At 35.6% G+C, this 22,212-nt stretch overlaps 2 pseudogenes; one reads left to right on the top strand and one right to left on the bottom strand.

Annotated features, from left to right (window-relative positions):
• The first annotated feature begins 150 nt into the window (after positions 1-150).
• Positions 151-22,212, top strand: part of LOC143578075 (vacuolar sorting protein 18-like) — a 62,503-nt pseudogene continuing 40,441 nt past the window's right edge.
• Positions 12,062-14,823, bottom strand: LOC143578034 (vacuolar sorting protein 18-like; annotated as a pseudogene).

Raw genomic sequence — 22,212 nt, 5'->3', positions numbered from 1 at the left:
GTAGTAGTAGTAGTAGTAGTAGTAATAATAATAATAATTATTATTTATTTGTAATATAGGAAACAGGCGTGTATCTAGCAACGGCCTGATTTTGATTTTTATCAATCCTGTTGCTTGATAAAAGTCTTCAATGAAAGTATAAATCTATACATGGGTTGGGTTGGGTTGGGTTATATTCACTCCTTGTTTGTTGATTTAGGGTTCCAAAATTGGTCTCTGGGGAAGATGGATTACAAAAGGCAGATGTTTACTGTTGATCTTCTTGAAAGATATGCAGCAAAAGGCCATGGAGTTTTTACCTGTATGGCGTCTGGAAACGATGTCATTGTTCTTGGAACCAGTACTGGGTGGCTAATCAGACATGATTTTGGTGTTGGTTATTCTTATGGTAATCGATCTCATATGCTTTGCTTTGTATTCTTGTTTAAGCACTAATCATGTATATTTGTCATTGATCATGTGACTTTAGATATTGATCTCTCTGCAGCTCGTGGTGATCAATCTTCTATTCACAGAGTGTTTGTTGATCCTGGAGGCAGTCATCATCTTGCCAATGTAATTGGAAACGGATACGTACTACATGCACGCAAAGTGGCCAAAGCCTAGAGTGTTGACCAAACTTAAAGGCCTTGTGATCAACACTGTTGCCTGGAATAGACAACAGATAACTGAAGGTTACTTAGAATTTAATAATATTTTAATCTTCTACCATCACATGATAAATTATCACTTTCTTGTATGTTACAATAAATACTGGTTTTTTATAACAGCTTCCACACGTGAGGTTATTCTTGGTACTGATAATGGTCAACTGCATGAAATTGCTGTTGATGAGAAAGACAAGAGGGAGAAATATGTAAAATTTATATTTCAACTATCTGATATGCTAGAAGCTTTTAAAGGGCAGCAGGTGTCTTTTCTTTCTGAAGTTTATTTTTTATTCATGATCTTATAAATATGATTTTTTATTAACTTATGTATAGATGGAAACAGCTAGCTTCAACACTGGAACTAGATACTATATTATGGCCGTAACTCCAACAAGGCTCTATTCTTTTACGGGTATCGGATCTCCAGAGCTAGCTTCAAGAAACCCTAATACAGACAGGTAAAAAAGTTTGAAGCTTTAAGATTTTTTGCATAATTCAGACAGGTTTAAAAGTTTGAACCTTTTAAGATTTTTGCATACATCTTCACATCATCTGGTACAGGGAATGGCTCATAAGGCCATCCAAGGTTTTGTCTGATTGCATCACCCAAAGCTGCACCATGGACACCATGAATTCGCCTTGTTTGGTGACCCAAAATCGATTGTTGTCGTCGGTGACAAGGCGACCCAAAATCGATTGTTGTCGCCGGTTGTCACCTACAAGTTAGAAGAAAACCTCAGGCAAAAACACCAAAAGATGCCAGATTTCTTTTGAATTCAACAAAATCATATGGTTAGTTATCTTGATCAAAGTAGGCTTATAAGCCTCAACTTTAGCTTCTTTACGGATTTCATCATAACCAGTATTTCCATTCGTCATCCAGATTAAGTTCCCACCCAAGAGCTTCAAACCATTGGTCAATGCCAGATGTGGGTGTCATCATGTAGTGCAATCAGCTTTCCAAGTCCCTAGTGGCCAACAAGTTAACACGCTTGGTTTGCAATCCCTTCCATTTGACAGCCATCCCCAAGAATGTAGCATCTGAAGCAGAACCCGCAAACCTTTGTGGGATATAGTTGGACATGTAAAACACCCAAAAAGAAATTTAAAATCTTACGTGTAGTGGTTTACCAACCTCGGCATCAGGTTTGTTGTAACGAGCAGCCAAATGCTTCCCAGACCAACAACATTGGCAATACCTTGACCGAAAGGACCTGATAACAACAATACTAATTAATACGGGGTGTAATTCACCCTAACTTAAACAACCGGAATCATAAACAATGAAACATAAAGGATAATTAAACAACTTTATTATGAATCATATTCAAACAAAAATTTAGGTTTTTGAACTTTAAAAATTGTTTAGTTTCAGTTTTTTCGGTTTTTGGATTGGGTTTGGTTCTGCTTCGTCTTTTCGGTTTTGCCATTTGAAATTTTTGTGCTGAAAAAATGCCCCAAAAATAATTAATTTGGGGCTAAATCTTTTTGTTAATTAATAAGTAATTTATTATTATAAATCTAGACTAAAATATTTGGGTTGCTTTATTTATGAAATTTTTACGAAAATGAAAATCTATATTACAAAAACATAAACCCAAACCACGGGTCTTTGTTTCAGTTAAGTTTTGGATTGGTTTATTATTTAGTGCGCGCACCCCTAGGTAGTAAAGGGTATGGGACTGCAATTACCAAAACCCGTCACATAACCGAACACATAAACATCTAATCCAAATCGAACCACTTACATCCCATTGCTTGATCACAGCATAGAATCAGTCTTAGTCGGCAGCCTCCTGAAGAAATTAAGCGGGACACCAGGTAACTTATGCCTCAACTTGGGGTGTCTCAACACATAACATAAATAAGCGCCAAAACTTGAAATGGTGTCACATAAAGCACAACTGCAACAGCCAAACAAAATATCAGAAACAATGCAGTAGCCCTAGGATCCGGCCAGCTCAGCAAAGCCTGAAACCGTTCCCCTTGAGTCGCCAAATCCCCAACAACCGTCTGAATCCGCCCCGCAATACGCCTTAACTGGTCATACCGCATTCTCACCCCATCCGGATTAAGAACCGAAGAGTCGATCTCCTCTCCTTTTGCAAACTCAATATTTTCAAGATGAAGAATTGCAGCTACAACCCTAAATATTGCATCCTGAAAAATCTGTGAAATGTTAGAAATAAATAAAAACAAGAATAATAATAATAATAAGATATATATGAACCTGTTCTTCTTCACTGATTCCAACAATGTCCATTGCTCTTCTGGTAGCAAGATATTCATCTTACGCCTTCAAGCTCAAACGATTTTGACTGATTTAAGTAATGGTATGACTGTGGACTTTCCAGTTTAAACTTTTCTCTATCCTGCAAATTGAGAAAAAATTGCACCTTTTGAGTATCAAGTCCTTGAATTTATGAATATGAGATTTATTTTCTTTTTTGTATTTTATTTTTATTATCTTTATCTATTTATGTATTGTTATTATTATGTGTTATTATATTTACTATTATTATATTACTCCTGAAATTGATTTCCTTTTATATTCCCTCATATATATGATTTTTAGAGACGATGGTCAATCTGGAAGCCACCTCTCTATTCTCTGAGATAGAGGTATGGTGTGCCTATTGGTGGGATTCCACTGGGTATGATTGATTGACTGATTGATATATAGTGTAAAAACAAATATAAATTCAAACTCATAGATGAAGAAGACGAGGGTAGTTTAGTCGTTTAAATATGTATGTGAAGGCCACGCCACTAAGTCTGCAAACAAACCGAACGTTCAATGAACAATTCATGTACTTCAGCAAAGTCCGTTTATGTATGTTAATTTAATAAACGGATGAACATGAACAAAACAATTTGATCATTTAGTTAAGCGAACGACGATGAACACATGTCTCATTCATTCATTTAGTTCATGAATGTTCTTTAATGAATTTTCGTTTACGTTGCTTTCATTGTTAATTTGTTCATTTGCTTTCATTTATGTTCATTAGTTTACGTTTGTTGGAGTTCATTCGTTTACATTCATTGATATATTCATTTCATTTAAATATTTTTGGCCCGCTGCAACTTAATTTGGTTTTCATAATTCATAGGCCCAACGCATTGCTACCACAATACTTTTAACTAGGTTTACGCATTATGTTCATTCGTTTACGTTCATGAGCCATTCGTTTATATTGTTGACGAACATGCCCCATTCATTTAGTTGTTCTTGTTCGACCATTTGTTCGGTTAAAGTTAAACATGCGAACGCGAAATGCTCCATTCATGTCCGTTCGGTTTGTTAACAGGCCTGCACGCCACTCATATATATTAAATCTCCTTTAACCTATGCATATGGTTTCATTTGTAAAATTTTGGTCAAAGACATGCCATGTGACGAAAATGCCCTTAACTGTTTTGTAAAGACAAGCACTTTAACCTTATAACACATTGGCACCTCATCAAAGGCACTATTGTCTGGCCTTGTTGTCATTTGACATTTGGTATAAACAAAACCAGATGCATACTGAAAAAAATACTAGGAGTCTTGGACAATTTTCATGACCAGAAGCTTACAATAATGAATCATTGGGCCCGTATATGTAACCCTAGGATCCGGCCAGCTCAGCAAAGCCTGGAGCCATTTCCCTTGAGTCGCCAAATCCCCAACCACCGTCTGAATCCGCCCCGCCATACTCCTTAACCGGTCATACCGCATTCTCATCTCATCCGGATAACGGTTAGTTGGAAAGTTATCAAACTCCTCATCAAGTTCATCGGGATGCGCGCTATCTGCACAGGACAGTCGTGTGTCCAATAATAATAATAATATTATTATTATTTCTAATAATAATAATCATCATCAAACAAGTGCTTATTTACCTTGCCTCTGGTTTTAGATTTGAGAGCAGGAATATTAAGATGAATATTGGTCTCGGAGAGGCAATTATGAAGCGAGCTTTAAGCAGCATTAATAACTTCATCTCTACCGTCACTGCTTGTTAAATTATTCAAACCCGCTTCGTGTTCTTGCTGCTGCTGCTTCGTTGCCATTACAATCGATACCTTCGGCAAACTGTTCGATGATGATGCCTCGGGTTTTGGTAGGGGTTAAGCTGCAATACACGCCACGCCATTTTGTTAATGAATTTGTGGTTAGGAAGCTTTAGTAAGAATTAGGTTTGTTTTGAGCATGTTTTTTTTACACAGTTTAATTATTCCATTTTGGTATTTGACCAATTTTGACCATTTCATTTTCATGTATTTGACATGTTTTCACCATTTTATTTTGGTATATTTGACAGGATTCTATATTAAGAAGCTTTGGCATTTCCAGGAGTGTAATGGCTATGATCTTTTGGCAGGAGTCTTCGAATCACCTTTTGAAATTGGTCGTTTGTGTAAGAATGGAAGAAAGAAAGCTTGATCGAAAATCAATTTGATTTGGGGGTTTATTATTTTTCTCAACAAAGATTCTAACGGGAATGACGCCGGGGGGGGGGGGGGGGATTTTCGTTTTTTTCGTTTTTATTTATATTTTGAATTATGATTTTTTTATTATTATTATTTTTAATTTTCTTTTAAAAGGTTTTTTTTTTATCACAAATCCTTCTCAAAATTCTGTTTTGTACCCCTTTTATATTTTAACTTTTCCAATACATGATAACTAGTGACTATCTATACTATTACTTGTTAGTGGAGCATGGCGGAAACGAAACAATAACCGATAACCATGCACATACACGACTCGAGGCGTCATAACTTATTATAGTTATTGAGGTTGCATTATAAATTTTAATGAATCATTAAGTTTATTTAGATAACCATTTTCGTAAACATCACTCGAATAGATTATTAATCATCTTATACGCATTTTTATGTGACAAATGTGGTCATAGCTTATTATTGCTCATACGTGTTAGTACCATCATTACTAGCTCTACTTGTAATATTACTTGTTACTATCTTAAATAACGATAATGACGTAGTTGTAATATAGTTTTGTACAATCTAAATACTTTATTTAACTTAAACACTTTATTTAAAGAATGAAGTATAAAGTCATAAACCCATTTTATAAAAACAATATTTATGAAAGTAACATAAAACATTATATTTGGTTAAACCGGCGTACAATACTTACTTATCTAATTTGTCATGAAGATATTTCAAATAACGGTAATGATATATAAATAACTACTTGCATAAAATTATTTTTAGAACATGTTTTATTTAAAGTAATTTAAATAAGACATAACTATTTAACGGTTAGCTTTAACCGAACGCTTAACCGGTCTTAGAACCAAACTTTATTATAAACCATGCTTTTTGAACTGAAAGTTTAACAAATCATTATAACTTAAAATAATGTATTTCATCATAAGGTATAAACATTTTACTTAGAAAACCGAACGATGCGCATCTACGCGATATTTTCATTCTAGCTCATACAATAGACGCTAGTAAATGAAAATACATAGAATAGTGTTTTCTTATGAAAAGTATAAATAAAGTTCTTTATTTTAATAATATAGAATATTTTACTTACTTGCATTGCCTTATTTTTGCAAGAAAAGACAATTGAACGCGGTTTACGGTTAAACCGTCATGGACCGAACAAAGAGTTTTATAAAATATAAAAACATAAGCTTTTATAACATTTGGTAAGTTATTTATTATATACCTTTGTTTATACTTTAACTATAAACTATTTGAAAACATTCGGTGGAATTTCTATACTTAAGTTAATGCATTTTGCCACTTAAACGAAGTACGGGAACCGAGACCATGCATTTGAAACTTGCTGAAATTAGCAGAATTGTAAATGATATATGTTTATTATAAATGCGAAGTCGTTTGACATCCGAAACTTAACGGAATCCAAACTTGTTAAGAATAGTTACTTTGTCGAACTCGACAAAGTTACATATTATGATGCTTACTTATTATACATGAATTATGTGACCTAATATGTGATACCAATGCTATAAACTTATATATGTGTGAACTTTCTTAAAAAGGAAACTTTGTTTGTTTAAAGCCTATTATGTTAGTTAACACTTGGGGCGACTTATACATAATACTAGAGATTGCTATTAGAATCTATATTAACATTAGGGTTTATCCATCACAAATTGACATGGGGAACCAAACTTATATTACTAGACAACCGAATATAAGTCACTACACTTCAACATACCAAACGAGCTCAATCGAACGACAACGCCAATGACAAATGTTACATTGTTGTCAGATTACTTACCACATATATATACTAGGCATACTTGGTGGTGTCTAGCATCGTTGCAAGCTCATAGGTCATCATCTATTTACACATATTGCATACGGACTGAGGTAAGTTTCGTGCTGCCCCTTTTTACTTAAACTTTTTGGGCTGGATACATGCTGGTTTTACTTATGGTGTAATGTTTATCAAGACTTGTTTTCTGCCATATTTTTGTCCCACTTTAAATTACGCAATCATTAACTCAGGGAGTGAGCCTATGGCTCGTATGGGTAGTACTATTTGGAAGACCTCCACGCACAGTGACCCTATGTCGGGTAAACCACACTGAGGTCTGCGGACCGTTGCGGCATATGACCTAACGTTTGGATTATTGCTTGGCAGAGTAATAATCGGGGACGGGTGCCGTTCGGTTGTAAGTCGAGGGGAGGCTTATGATTGAATGCATGATTGATTGTGGACTTGATTGATGTGCACCATGCTTTATACTTACATATACGCAAACTAGCGCGCTGCTATAATTAACTCTTTTATGTGTATGTGAGCTAAATTCACGAACTCACCAACTTTTTAGATGCCAAGGAGATTAGAAAAACCTAACACGGATTGCAGCAGTGTCAGAGAAGAGATAGTTGTGTAGTTACACATTGTTTTAAATACATAGTACATACATTGTAGCTCATTTTTATTAATGATATTCCGCTGCTTACATTGGTACCAATTTGTACATAAAACGACCAGACCCCCATGACAGGGTGTGACAGTAAATATTACAATGATTAAATTTAAATGTGTTACTCACTAGATAAGATAATAATATACTATTGGAGTTGTAGAACAATGAAAATACAATGGAGGAGCGGGAGACAGGCGCTATCATGACCGAAATAAGTGAATGGGAGATGGTCACCAGTTTGTTTTTAGATTGTTCCATCCGTGTAGTAAATAGCATGACAATGTTTTCCTAAAAGTTGTAGCATACATCTACCTCTACCTATACTATTAAAGCAACACAATATTTTCACATGTCGTTCAATTAGATCCTCCACATAGGCTGTCAAGTGCACAAGTTTCTATTTTTACAATTTCCCCTTCATGAAGCATAAAATGAAAAATATGTTGTTGGTGAAAATCGAACTGACTACCTTTCTTATAAAATGTTTGTGGCTTACCAACTCAACTAGGATGAATCGATGTTAGCCTTATCTTTCTTAATTGCTATAGATTCACAACATTCCATTTTGTTTTATTTTTTTAGCCACCCGTGTATCACACGGGCTCTATCCTAGTTTAATAATAAGTGCGCTCGGATTAATATATGATGCCATTGTCGGTTACAACTTGTGCCCTCCCTCTGCGTTCGTCTTAGAAGGTGAGTTTTAGTCTTTTATTGTTGCTTAACGACGAACACGTTTAAGAAAATGAGCGTGTTCATGTTCGTTAACAAACGTAGACGAACATAAACAAATGAATATAACTGAACATATATGAACGGATGTAACAGAGCGAACACCAATTAAAAGTAAACGCGAATATAAATCTGTTGGGCCTAAAAATTTAATAAAAGCAGACAAGATTGCAATCGGTGATACGTTAATTTAATAAAACTAGACAAAATTTAATGAGCCTAACACATAAATGAATAAATAAACGAACAAACGTACAATAGCAAACGTAAACGAACGAACATTCACATACATAAGTGAACGAACGAGACATGTGGTCATGTTGAACTAAATGAACACAATTTTTTTTATCGTTTATTAAGTAAAAGAACATCCAGCTGAACAATTTACTGAACTTTCGGTTCGTTTACAAACCTACCAATTAGAACCAAATAAAACAGTATCCTAATGAGAAGTATTAACGAAAAAGACAACAGAACAATACCAGGATTCATAACAGCATTAGCAGCAGCCAAAAGCTCAGAATGCTTTTGACGTGTTTACGTTTGGCGGCCCGAGAGTTTTCGTGTGGCAGGACGACCTATTTTACTGTGAACACATCATCAACATTTGAGTTTTATTAATGTTTTATTTATTATATGAAACTTTAAACTTTTATAAGTAACAAAGGACATGAAAGTGAAACCATTTCTAAGCTGTTTGTCGGATCGTGCAGAGGCTAAACCCCTTGTGGTTCTATGATGCTTCGCGTTCAAAAGCTTATTTTTTCTGGCGGGCCTGACTAAGGTTGACTTCTTTTGACCATTGATTCTATCTTTATCTACAAATTCTTCCGACTTCCCAAAAGATCTGATTTCAGCAGCCCCCGAGTCCTCACTTTCTGATAGTGTAACATTATTATGGTCACCTTTTGATTTAAATTGCTTAGGAGAATTGGCGGGAAATCTTTTTGCAAACCCGCGACCATTTTCACTTATGTCACCGTTATTTAAAGGCAGGAGTTCGCCGTTGGTGGATAAAAGAGGAGTAACGTTTGTTCGTCTAGCTGTCCGTGATATTTTCTGGGGCCTACGGTCAGCCCACTGGGCCACAGGTGGAGATGGAGACCGTGTTGATGGCCCACGCTTACGGTTAGTTGAGGTAATAAGACCAGGGTTTGACCCGTTGGAAATGGTTGCGGGTTGACCGTGGGTCAACTTAGGGACCCCACTTGGCCCTGATCTTGGACCGCATGCAACTGCTTGTGGTTTAGTGGTCGATGAGGGGTACAAGAAATCAAGTCTTGGCGAACATTGTCCCTGATTAACATGATATTGAAACTGCTTTATAGGCCACCCGATTTATGTATCTGTTTTTTATCATTACCGAATCTGGCTAAAAACATGCATAATGACAAAAATGACCTCAATTGTTTTCTAAATACAATAGGTTTAACCTATAACATGTTGACAATCATCAAAGGTACTTTTGTCTTTTCAAACTCGTAAGGGCATTTTTTGATCACTGGCAATACATCACTAAAAACCTTCACTCTCTCCCTGAAAAGTGAAAGATTGTTATGAACTGAATCTTATACAAGAAAAGAAACAAACTTTTTTTAAAAATTACCTGGCTTTAATAGTTGACTCGCGAAGACCGCGTTTAAGATCCTCGGGGGAATAAAAAGGCAGCTTGCTTTTAAACAAACCAGACGGTGGCTCATCCGGTGCACAAAGTGCAGCATTTGCAAGTTGTTTATAATCTCCAAAGCGATTACACTTGTATTCAGCAGCCATTGACTTTAGGTCAAACCGCAAGCATTGTAAAAAACTAGTTACATCCTCTTGACTTACATTTACAGTACTTCTTGACATACTTGGAAGTGAAGATAATATTGGATTTTCCATGTTGTCACGAAAACTTGCTGACCTGTCCATCAACACAGCTGTACGGGCCCCACGTTTCCCAAATTTAGCAGATGATCCCATTGCACCAGTTTGTACGCATTATCTGTTTTGTAAACCCTGTCAATACAGTTGTGCATGACCAGTATCAAGGATAGATACATAGATGGATATAGGGCTGTAAACGAACCAAACCAAGCCAAACCGAACCAGGCCTTGTTCATGTTCGTCCGTTAAGCTTTTATCATACAGGCGAACGGTTCAAGAACAGCTACCAAACAGAATTTTTTTTCCCGTGTTCGTTCATTAAGTAAATGAAGTTGTTCGTGAACGGTTCACAAACGAGCACAAATGAACATGAACAACCTTTTATTTGATTAGGCTAACCTAGAATGATCATTGTCAACGATTCGGTCCGGCTGCCAAGTTTGTGTTTGTGTTTTTTGAACATTCATATGTTAAATTTAATTAATCACCTACTCATATATCCTTTTGTTTTATAGTTAAAAATTATGCTGAAATCTACATAACAAGATTAGAAAAGTCATTAAAAGTATTAAAAACCTTTAACGAACAAACATAAACAAGCATTCTTATCGAACGCTCACAAACACAATTGAACGAACACGACCTCTGTTCATGTCTGCTCATTATCAAACAAACAAACATAAACGAACTTCCCAGTTCCCGCCAAACAGTTTGTCAGACGTCCGGTTCGTTTACTGCCCTAGATAGACATATACTACACAAAATAATAATAATACTAAAATACTTGATGACTTAAAATATCTTAATTATCTTCCAATAAATACATCTACATTGGTAGCACAAAAACACAAATTAGGTTAAAAAGCATAAACCTTTACCACTAAAGACACAAATTCTCAATGGATCTTGATCAAACACAAGTATTTAGATACCATACCATGCGTCCATGCATATGCATACAATTCTGATCTGGGTATTTGTAAAAATCAAAACTTGAACAAATTGGGATGAATTAAAGACCTAGTTTCTTGAAATTGAAACCCTAAAAGTGGAATTAAGATCAAATTGGAGAGAATCTTGAAAAACCCAGGAGTAAATTATAAAGGTGGTGTAATATAATAATTCTTGATGTCAATTACAAATGGTTACATGCCTTTATAAAGACTAATTACAATATGGAAGGAGTAAATCTTGGAGTAATACAAGCCTCTAATTACAAATGGTTGCATGCCTTTATAAAGACTAATTCACTAAAATGGGTGTTTGGAAGGGTTTACGAACGTTCCTACTAATGAGTGAACATTGTTGATTGAGCATTCCTGTTGTTGAGTGAGCATTCCTATTGTTGAGTGAACATTCATGTATGCATGGATGTTTGGATGGATGTGTATAACTCTTATGTGAACACTCTTGCTATGGAGTGAACATTCATGTATGTGGGTGAACAATGTCAACATATGGTTTAAGAACAAACTAGAGCATCTAATGCAATGGGTCCTTGGTTTACAAATCTTATTAATGTTCATTCAAAAGCATGAATGTTCACTCAACACCGAGAGTGTTCACATAAGAGTTAAACACATCCAAACACCCATGAACATGAACGTTCACTCAACAGTAGGAATATTCACTAGCACCTGTTGGTTGTCACAAAAGGGCATGTACGATCATTCGCTACATTTTCGTGTCATTATATCCGGCCGCTGGCTTTGGTAATTGATGATTTCATCAACTTAACATGCCATAAATGATAATAAAAAAGGACTACACACTTAATCCATGTCGCCAACTTCTCAATTCAACTTTCACACATCCTTTGTTTAGTGGTTAATTAACATGCCATAATAATAATAATAATTATAATAACTAAAGACTTAATACATTTCATCAATCTCTCAGTCTGATTTTTACACGTCCATCATTTTCTGGAACACCTTTAATAATTTTGAGTTTGTTATCTTGTGCAACCTCGATTTCAACCTACAACAATCCATAAGCTACACATTAGAGAAATCTGACAAATACATATATGGTAGTTAATTCCATACCATTTCTTTAATGGCGGGTCTTCCGTGAAAACAACCACCGGCACCCGTAATAAACTCTAGTGTCTCCATCACTATATACCATAAACACCCCGACCAAAAGACTCAAACGACACTCCTAGTTCACATGAATATACGAGAAATTTACTCCCAGACTCCTTGAGAAATTTGATTTGCTCCTTCACTATATTCCATGCGCTATCGAGAGGTTGGTAATGTAAATCAATTATTGTGTAGTTATTGAACCTTGCGTTGCTGCATGTTATCTAGTTAGTAACTTCACACAAGCAAATAAAACAGCATATTTGTATCCGCACAAGCAAATAAAACAACAGATTTGTAACAAACCTTTCTTTGAATTGTTTCTCATTGTTTCTCATCCTTACAGTTAAGTCTAGTTTTATTATTAAACCTTTAAACCTAATGATCTATTTTCAGCTATGTTAGTTCATTTATATTGTTAATGAACGAACATGACCAAGAAAACTGCATACGTTTAACTGTCCGTGTTCGATCTTTTGTTCGATTAAAGTTAAACAGACAAATATTAACATTCCCAGTCATGTTCGTTCAATTGGTTTACAGGCCTAATTCTTGGCTCAATATGAAGTTTAAAACTCTGCATTTTTAATCAACCCCGAAAGTAACTATGAAGTCAGTTTTTTTTTTAAACCTGAATGTAATGATGAATGACAATCTCATGTTGTTCCATTAGACTAGCAAAATATACCAATTCATCAACTCTACCATAGCTGCAACATACATCAACACACGAATTATACAAACTGCAAAATAAATTAATAATAATGATAATAACTAAATGATACGAACCTTTCAAGTATCTTAATTGTAGTTGCTTCATCCAACACATCTTTACAGTCACTAAGAAAAGCACGAAATTCCATAAGAATTGATTGGTATTCTGAATTACGCTTCTCATGTGAGTCGTCTTCCAGCAGTAATCTATTGATCTGAAATAATATATAAATGAAAATATGCAATTGAAGAATTATAAAACAAATTAATATAAACCTTGTCAAGGTACAGTTCAGTGGCCCATGTAGATATCATCATTATTTGAAATTTATCATCTTTCTCAATATTATCAAGCTTCCGTAATAAAAACGTCCTTAGCGCATCCTTCAAGAAACAATAAAAAATTATCGAAGCGTGTTCGTCATGCAGATGGCATTAACGTAATTATATAAAATCTCATAGAATGAAACAGAACTGTATATACCTGTTCACCTATGCCTTATAAACTTCAATGTGATTTCTTCAAATGATAATGCATAGTTAATCTGCAAAAGTTACTTGTTTAACTAAAACATGAAGTAAGAAAAAATCAAAAAGAAAAAATAATAATAATAAAAATAATCACTCACTTTAGCAAAGAAAGATGCTGCTTTAAAGAAGTCCCCTGCTGAAAAGGCAGTTTCAGCCTGCAATACACAAACCACTTGAGCCAATAATACTGTAAATCAGTATAAACTATATAATATTATAAACATTAACAAGAAAATAACTGGCAGCACCTGTTCTAAATAAATATACTTGGTCTCTCTGGTAAGGATCAGAAAATAACAAGCCAGCAGATGCATCAATGGATAAGCCAATTATCCCCTTTGATGCCGACTCAGATGTTTGGTCAAAATAAAGCTCTTCCACAATTTGCTCACTGATTCTATTTACAACCTAAATGATGCAGATATTAATGGGATGTAAAATATAAATTGCAAAATGTTTAATATTAGAGGCAAGTATTCATTTGCACCTTCACTCTGTTTCCAATTAGAAGCAATAAGTGAAACTCTGAGAGTGCAATAGAACTAGGTTTAACCACTTCACCGCCATCACCTAATTTTGAATAATCCAAAAGAGCTTTATTCTCCACAAAACTCACAGCCCCGTTTGACGATCTTATGATCTCAACAAAACAATTTTATTGGATAATTTCATATAAATGAATAATCAGATAATCATAAAGAATAATTTAACTAACTCTGGACCTGTTTTGTGCCCCAAAATTCAGACCACCATGATAGATACCAGCTCCAGAAAGCCAAGCAAAATGCACTGCTCTTCTTTGTTTAATGCAGCTCACTAAAAGATAATTTATTAACTATTAATATATACTTCAATATAAAAACTATGAAGTATATAAAGCACTTGCCTATTTGGAATATCTCCAGGAAGCTCCATAAAAATTGCACTGCGCGGTCTACATAACTGGCAAAGACAGCCTAAGTTGAAAATACAAAATATTTAAATTATGCAATCAACAATACCAGTAAAGAAGAATAGCATGAGCCATAATGACAAATAAATTACCTCTGGAGATCCGATACCCGTAAAAGAATAGAGCCTTGTTGGAGTTACTGCCATAATATAGTATCTAGTTCCAGTGTTGAAGCTAGCTGTTTCCATCTATACATAAGTTAATAAAAAATCAGCATATCTATAAGATCATGAATAAAAAACAAACTTTAGAAAGAAAAGACACCTGCAGCCTGACCTGCTTTGACGGGCTACCCGATGTGGCAGTTTTGCCAGCTCTGCTTGACTGTCAAAATCGTTTCTCTTAATGCAGGTAATTGATTGCATATGGAATCACCCGGATGCTCGTGTGGTGTACCAAACATGCGATCTTCTTGGTCAAGAGTGTTTGTCAAACTTTTGGTTCAAAGATCTTTATCGATAAAGAAAACAACCCCGAATGTTTCCAGTCTCTATCTCTAACCATACCCGATATCATTTCACAAGACCCATCTTCAAGATTCCATCTTTTTGATAAGACTATCCGAAAAACTTGCTGAAGCCTGGGCTAATTTTCAACCCGACCCACTAATGGTACGTACGTTCATGAGGAGGACGTTTCATCAGAAGCTAAAAAACGAAAACACTATCGGTTTAAAGAAGCAAGAATTTGGTATATGGCATGTGTGTTATTCAATGCATTCGTGGGCCCTACAACTGCTTGCACCAAGATGGGGGCCGAGTGCAGGGCCATGGAACTCGGTTATGTAAAAAGGCACTGCTCGTATGGTAATTTAGCTCCTTTGTGGAAGCTTCTAGATATTGAGCTCATGTGCCAACGAAAGCATGCATGAGGAAGAAAAGAAGGCTTTTGTCATAGAATTTGCAGGTTATTGGTCTCGGCTACGCGCTACAAGAAAAGAATAAAAGTAATCACTTGAATTCGTGGTTTTATTTTTAGCCATTGGATATAGTGGCATACATATATATTAACAAGAGTTTGACTAAAAGTCAAACTGTACATGGATGCTTGTTTCTTGAAGCAGTGGATTTGATTCATATCTGTTGGAATCCAGTTGATGAACAATATACATTAGTGACTAGTTTTCAGCCGATTAATTTTCATTTCATGTTAACTCATCACGTGATGATTTTGAAGTTTGATTATTGTATGTATATTTGTAACAAAAGAAAAAAGGTCATAATGTGAGGGTGTGTTTTAAACGGATTGTGTTGTGTTATTTATGGTACCGAAATGATTATCATCTTTGATTTGGTTAAATGGGTTAAACATGGCGTGGCGTGGCGTGTAACCTGTTTATTGTACATGCCCATGCTAGTGTTTGTTTAAGAATACACGTGTCATGTTGTGTTTTACCTATTTTACTGATCATGATATGTTTTGCCTAAAACAAACAGAATATGGACGGATATCATGGTTTAGTCATACAAGCAGAAACAATCTTTCCTGATCTCTCAAAACAAAAATATAAAGTGTTTTTGCGTTTCATTAATTTTGCATAAGTATAAGAAACTTTTGAAGAAGGTCGCCCTCTTCTGTGCAGCATTCGGAACAGCATCATCAAAAAATCAAAATGCTGCAGAACTAATGGGTATGGTTTAGCATACAAGCACTAGGTAGGTAGCTTGGTGTAAGAACCCAACAATATAAATGAACAAATATCCCGTTTGGTTCGGTATCAATCAGCCATGATAAGAAACCATTGACCAAGCTTTAATTTAATAATGCAAAATTACAGCAGAGTGATGTCCATAATAAATAAGAAGCAAGCATGATTAGGTAAAGATTGATAAAACAACAAACGAACGAAAACAAGGAAAGGAAAGGAAACAGTTCACCACCAATGACTCGATCTCTTTTCTTGCATACAGGGATCCACAAAAGTCGGGGTAAATATCACTCTACTATATTGATACTTGAGAGATGGAGGCAAAAGATGGCGATAATGTGCTTTGAAGTCCTCCGTGTGCACTTTTTTAAACGAATTATCAAGCTCGTCCAAAACTGCAAGCCAATCGCCGTTAGAACCTGTGCATACACGGCGCGGAGGCGCCGGACAGCGGTCCACGAGCTTCACCCAGTGATCATCACCATCCTTGTTCATCTTCCACATTTCTGCCCGACGGTCCAAACCATCATCACCTACTGTATAGGATACATTCAGGTGAAGGCTTCCATCAAGAACAAGTAAAGTTGCAGCAAAGAAAGTCTCTTGGCTTTCATTTTCATGAAACCGAAGAGGAGGGGGCGGAATTTCCTTAAACAGTTGGGTGTTGGTATCAAAACGTATAATCCGGATAGGGCGTTCCTGAGTATAGGCTTGGAAATAAAGGCCTCGGCCCCAGGAAACAGGGGAAGCCCAAATGCAAGCAGGAGACCGCACATTGATGTTGTCAAAGGGGGAGAAGAGTGGGTCTTGAGTGTCACTGAAGAGGGGGGGGTCAATGTATTTCCAATAATCTTGGTTGCGAGAATAGACAAAAGCTAGCCAAGGACCGGTACCAAAATAACGACTAAAACATACAACATTGTAATCATTATCATCATCAGAATAGTAGAGACCGACAGGATCGTAAAGAGAAAACATGAAACAACCAGGGTGGTCAGCTCCGGAATACGCGACCTTGTGCATGACTGGATTCACAAATATGAACGTACCATGACCCTCATTTGCAAAGGTTGCGAGCACCAATCCATCCAAGCTTGCTATAACACATAACTCGGGTAAGCTATCGGAATCGGAATCGGAATCGGAATTGGAATCGGGTGGTGGGATGGCTTCGTTGAAGGAAAACGTCTTGACCAGATCGCATCCACTTACGGCAACTTGATAGTTGTCGATGGTTAATGGGCAGTTCCGGAGGTGATCCCGGTTAAACTTAGCTGTCGATAGAGCCCGTCTCCATGCTCTGCACACCCCCCTGCAACGTGCTACTTGGGATTTTGGAACTCTGCTTGCAACAACCGCTATTGCCGAAACTCTTCTCGGGTCGCCATCTCCTCCATCATCATCCTTCTTCAACCGTTTCTCCGCCTCCATATTTGATATGTGCGAAAGAAAATGGGTTTTAGGGTTTCAACATTCACAGTTATTATTGTTAGGTTAGGTTAGGTTACGTGGGTGGGCTTTCTTTGATTTCGGATCCGATCCGATCCAATCCATGAGATTATTATTATTGTTGTTGTTGTTGCAAATTAGTTTTGTAATTAGCAAAAGAAGCACGCAAATTAAGTTGTCAATGTAGGGTTAGCCCACTTGGTATAGGTTCTTGGCTCTTAGTCAGTCTTGGGTTTAAACCCAAGCAAGGGGTGGAATTATGTAAATAAAAGAAGTAAGCATTGCTGTTAAATAAAGTATTTGAATCCATACTCTTCATTAAAAGTATAAATTAGTAAACTTTTTTCCCGATATTTATCAATTGCTTTTATTTGTTTTTCTTTAATAAATGGTTCATTTAAATATTTATATCTAATATAATATATAAATGAACTCATATCAACCCGAAATGATAGAGGGGGAATGAGGGCTCTGAACCTACAGAAGTGTGGTCCCCACTTGGTTCCATAACCTTGATGTTCGGTCAATTTGTACATAGTTCATGTGTTTATTTTACTTGTTTTAGTTGTTTATTTCATGAACTTTGGTACTTCATACGTGTTTGTTATATTTCAGGTCACATGTGATTAAAGCAGTTAATATGGACCTGTACGAGTACGGAATGAAGACCCGGGATGATGTTTGATAGTGTATGATCAAAACTAGAGAATCTGGGTAAAAGTTGGTTTAGCATATCATTTGCTGAAAATAGAATATTATATGCTGAGCATAAAGGAGCGTACAATCAGAAGTTTTTAAAGTATGGTTTGTTGAATTAGAGTATCATACTCTAAAGTTAGAGTACAATTTGCTAACTAGAGTACCATTTGTTGAAACTAGAGTATCACATGCTGAGCCAAAATAAAACCACGGCATTAGCTTTTAAATAAACAAAAACCCTATATAAGGAAAAGTTAGTGTTTGAGAAGAGGGGGTCTCTGGAGGCAGTTACCAAAACCATTTTGAGAGCAGAAAAGGAGAAAACCATCAATTCCAATCATCTCTACTTCACCTACATGATCTATAACATCAAGATTGAAGACCGAGAGATGACGAATCGCGGCTAATCCTTTCGAGTCATACCCGGGATGTACAGTTTGTAATCTTTCAGTTATTTTCTCACGTACTAGGACAACTAAATGTAGTTATCTTTTGGTTAATCTATGAGTATTGATGTTTAGTATGTCAGCGCATTCAGTCGGTTTAGGTTTTGTCGATCAGAACGATTAGTTTGTCGGTTGCTATAATAATTGCTCGTAGGGTTGAGTTGACTAGTTAATTACAAGAAAGCATGCAATTGCCCTTAGTAGAGTCACACTGGTAGGGACCGTTTGATAATCAGTGCCGTGTGTTAGCGATTGTGGATGCTTACGGTTTAGCTCGTTAATCCATCTATAGTTGACTTAGGATAATTAATCTGTTAGGTTGCATGAGAATACTGTCAATTGCTTACTTGGATTCCCGGGTGTGATTTGTATTGTTTATTGTTTGAATCTTGCTTAAGTTGTTTGTTTGATATTATAACCAAATCAATTGCTAGTGTGATCAGCACTGTTATAGTTGACTTCATAATGTTAGGAATCAGTTTCGCATTACTCTGACCACATACCCCTCGTGGTTCGACACCCTACTTACCCTAGCTTGCTTAGGTGATTAGGAACACTAATTCTAATACTTTTAACTAGATAACGACAGTCTAGTATCAAACCTCTCTACCCCCCCCCACCCCACCACACCCTCTCACCCTAAGGCTATCCACTATGGTTGGGGGCACCGAAGCCCCTCCATCGTGCCACCTCATGGACACGAGGCTTCGAAGCCTGCCCCGCTATGGTTTAAAGCCCCTTGGGCGCCCCACTATATATATATATATATATATATATATATATATATATATATATATATATATATATATATAGGGGAAGGTTCATGTACATTTTAATCTTAGAATGAGAACGTAGGAAATAATACCAATTTCTAAAAAAAACAAGAAAGTAAGAAACAATACCAATCTACATAAATAATGATTTATAACAACAAAGAAAAAAACCTAAAAAGTTATAACAAAAGAATCAAAATCAAGAACAAAATAGTAACAGCATATACTAGCAAATACTTATAACAGCAAAAGAAAAAATCTAATAATAACAACAAAATATATATAAGCAAATACTTATAACGTCTCAAGATCGAAAATTAGCAAATATGAACAAAAAAAACATCAAATACCTATAAAAATAAACCTAATGATAACAGCAAATTGGTTCTCACTATTCTCATGTTAAGAATAAAATGTATTTGATCTTGTTTCTATATATATATATATATAGGGTGGGGTTATTGTAAGAATACATTGTTTTCTAGGAATGGTAAGAATAAGTCTTAACCATTAGATTAACTCATCTAATGGATGAGATTAGAAGTTACCAAAAACCGAAATAGTTTCTTAGAATTACTCTTTCACCATTATAACCGACATAGTTTTCTAAAATTATTCTTTTAACATATGTTTTAATGCCAAATGTCAAAATCTATTGGTTCTTACAATTTCTAAGAAACTTTTTATTCTTATTTAAACCCTTTACATACATATATAATAATGTGTGTGTGAGAGATGGAGAAAGAGGGGGCCCACCCCCACTCTCCTCTGCGTTGGCCGTTGTTGGGACTTATATTTTAGACCGACGCATCGAATTATTATTATTATGGGTGAAAAGTAATTAATATATAGTTTTTCTTAACAACAAATGTTACGTCTATCCACTTCCTCCTAAAATAAACAAAAAGTTTCCTCTTGCTTGGCATTCAACTCAAGACCTCCTATCTAAGAGGCTAGCATGCTTACCAAGTTAGCTAGTCTCACAATGGCAAAAAAACGTGAAAATTTCCAAAATGTCTCGTTTAAAGAGTGAGAATCCCATTTTGTCCCTTCTTTTTGGAAGATTTAATCAATGTCCTTTATAAACTTGTTGTCTAGGACCATTTTGAAATTGAAGAAATGTTTTGTCTTAAACTCGTTTTCAACTACATGGTTTGCCTTGAACTCGTATTTGACAGCTAGTTTGACATCAAACTCGCTTTTCACAACCAGTTTGGCCACAAAACTCGTCTTTCACGACCTACTTGACATTTTATTTTTATTTATATATTATATTATATTATATTATTAAAATTAAATTTACTCATATTTGGTTTTAATTTTATAACTTTTGAATGTAAAGTTTTATGAAATTCCAAATGTACCATTGAGACGTGCTTATTTTCATTTGCGTGCCGGCATAAATTTTGTTTAAAATTGAGCCGGGTCAAATTTTTATTGTAATGTTTAATAAAATTTGACCCGGCTTGGTTTTAAGTAAATTAAATCAAAACGCAGATAAAAATAAGCATGTGTCGACGGTATATTCGTCATTTTATAAAATTTAACACATTAAAAGTTAGTAGAAGAAAATTTAATTATCTTAATTATATGGTCTAGTAATAGTAAGATAATAATAGCGTGAGAAAATACATAGTTTTTATTTGTTGTAATTATTTTAAATGTAATTAATTTATATTTATAATCTATAATATATATATAAATAAACGAAACCCCTAAAATCGTATGTGTCACGATATGGTCGCTCCCTCCTTTTATGTTATCTGTGATGTGCCTAACACAAAACTTATGTGTAGGTGTTGTACATGTGGCCAGCTTCCAAAGAGCATCCCTGTAAATCTTGACTATAAAGGACAAAAATTGGAATTTACCAGTAAAGTGTGACCTTGACTATGTTTCTGGTGGGATCTTAGATACCCAAAGATGTGCCCTTTTGTTTAAATTTTTTAGGTTGTTCATCTCTCTCTCATAATGTGTAGGTGTTGTACATGTGGCCAGCTTCCAAAGAGCATCCCTGTAAATCTTGCCTTCGAATATATTTCTCATGTTATCTGTGATGTGCCTAACACAAAACCTATGCTCTGCAGAAGGAAACAACTTATCCACTGCTTGTATAAGACCCTGTACATACAACAAATCATTACTAAAGCACTAATCTACTAATGGTTAAATAAATTACCAAAGTACATAAACAAAAGTACTAACCTTTTGCGTGTCACTCATAAAGGTAAACTTAGATCTGTTGTTCAAATCCAAGTCATCACCAAGGCATTCCAAGAGCCATTCCCAAGAGTTCATTGTTTCAGCTTCAACAACAGCATATGCAACAGGGTAGTATCCATTGTTTGGATCTAGACCAACTGCTGTTAAAAGTTGACCAGGCCAAGCACTTTTAAGGAAAGCCCCATCCAGTCCCAAGAGATCCCTTCCTATTGCTTTAAAACCCTTTTTCAAAGACCCCAAGCAAACATATATCCTCTTGAATTGTCTTGTCTCAGATGTTGGATCTATGCATCCTTCTAATTCAAGCTTTACTGTTGTATCTGGATTAGTCCTCTTCAACTCTTCAATATAATCCCTCAATAACCCATATTGGCTTTTGAAATTTCCATTGATATGTTCCTTGGCAAACATCTTTGCCCTGTAAGCTTTCATGTCAGAAACACCAACTTCAAACCTTCTTTGAAACCTTTCTTTGATAGATTTAACTTTCAGCTTGGGGTCATCTTGAAGATCAGT

This window comes from Bidens hawaiensis, unplaced genomic scaffold (genome assembly GCF_021521415.1).
Source record: "Bidens hawaiensis isolate Kalapana, Puna unplaced genomic scaffold, B.hawaiensis_p1.1 tig00001461_1, whole genome shotgun sequence".
NCBI classification, from domain to species: Eukaryota; Viridiplantae; Streptophyta; class Magnoliopsida; order Asterales; family Asteraceae; genus Bidens; species Bidens hawaiensis.
The sequence above is the reverse complement of the archived record's forward strand: the minus strand, read 5'-3'. Positions and strand labels throughout refer to the sequence as shown.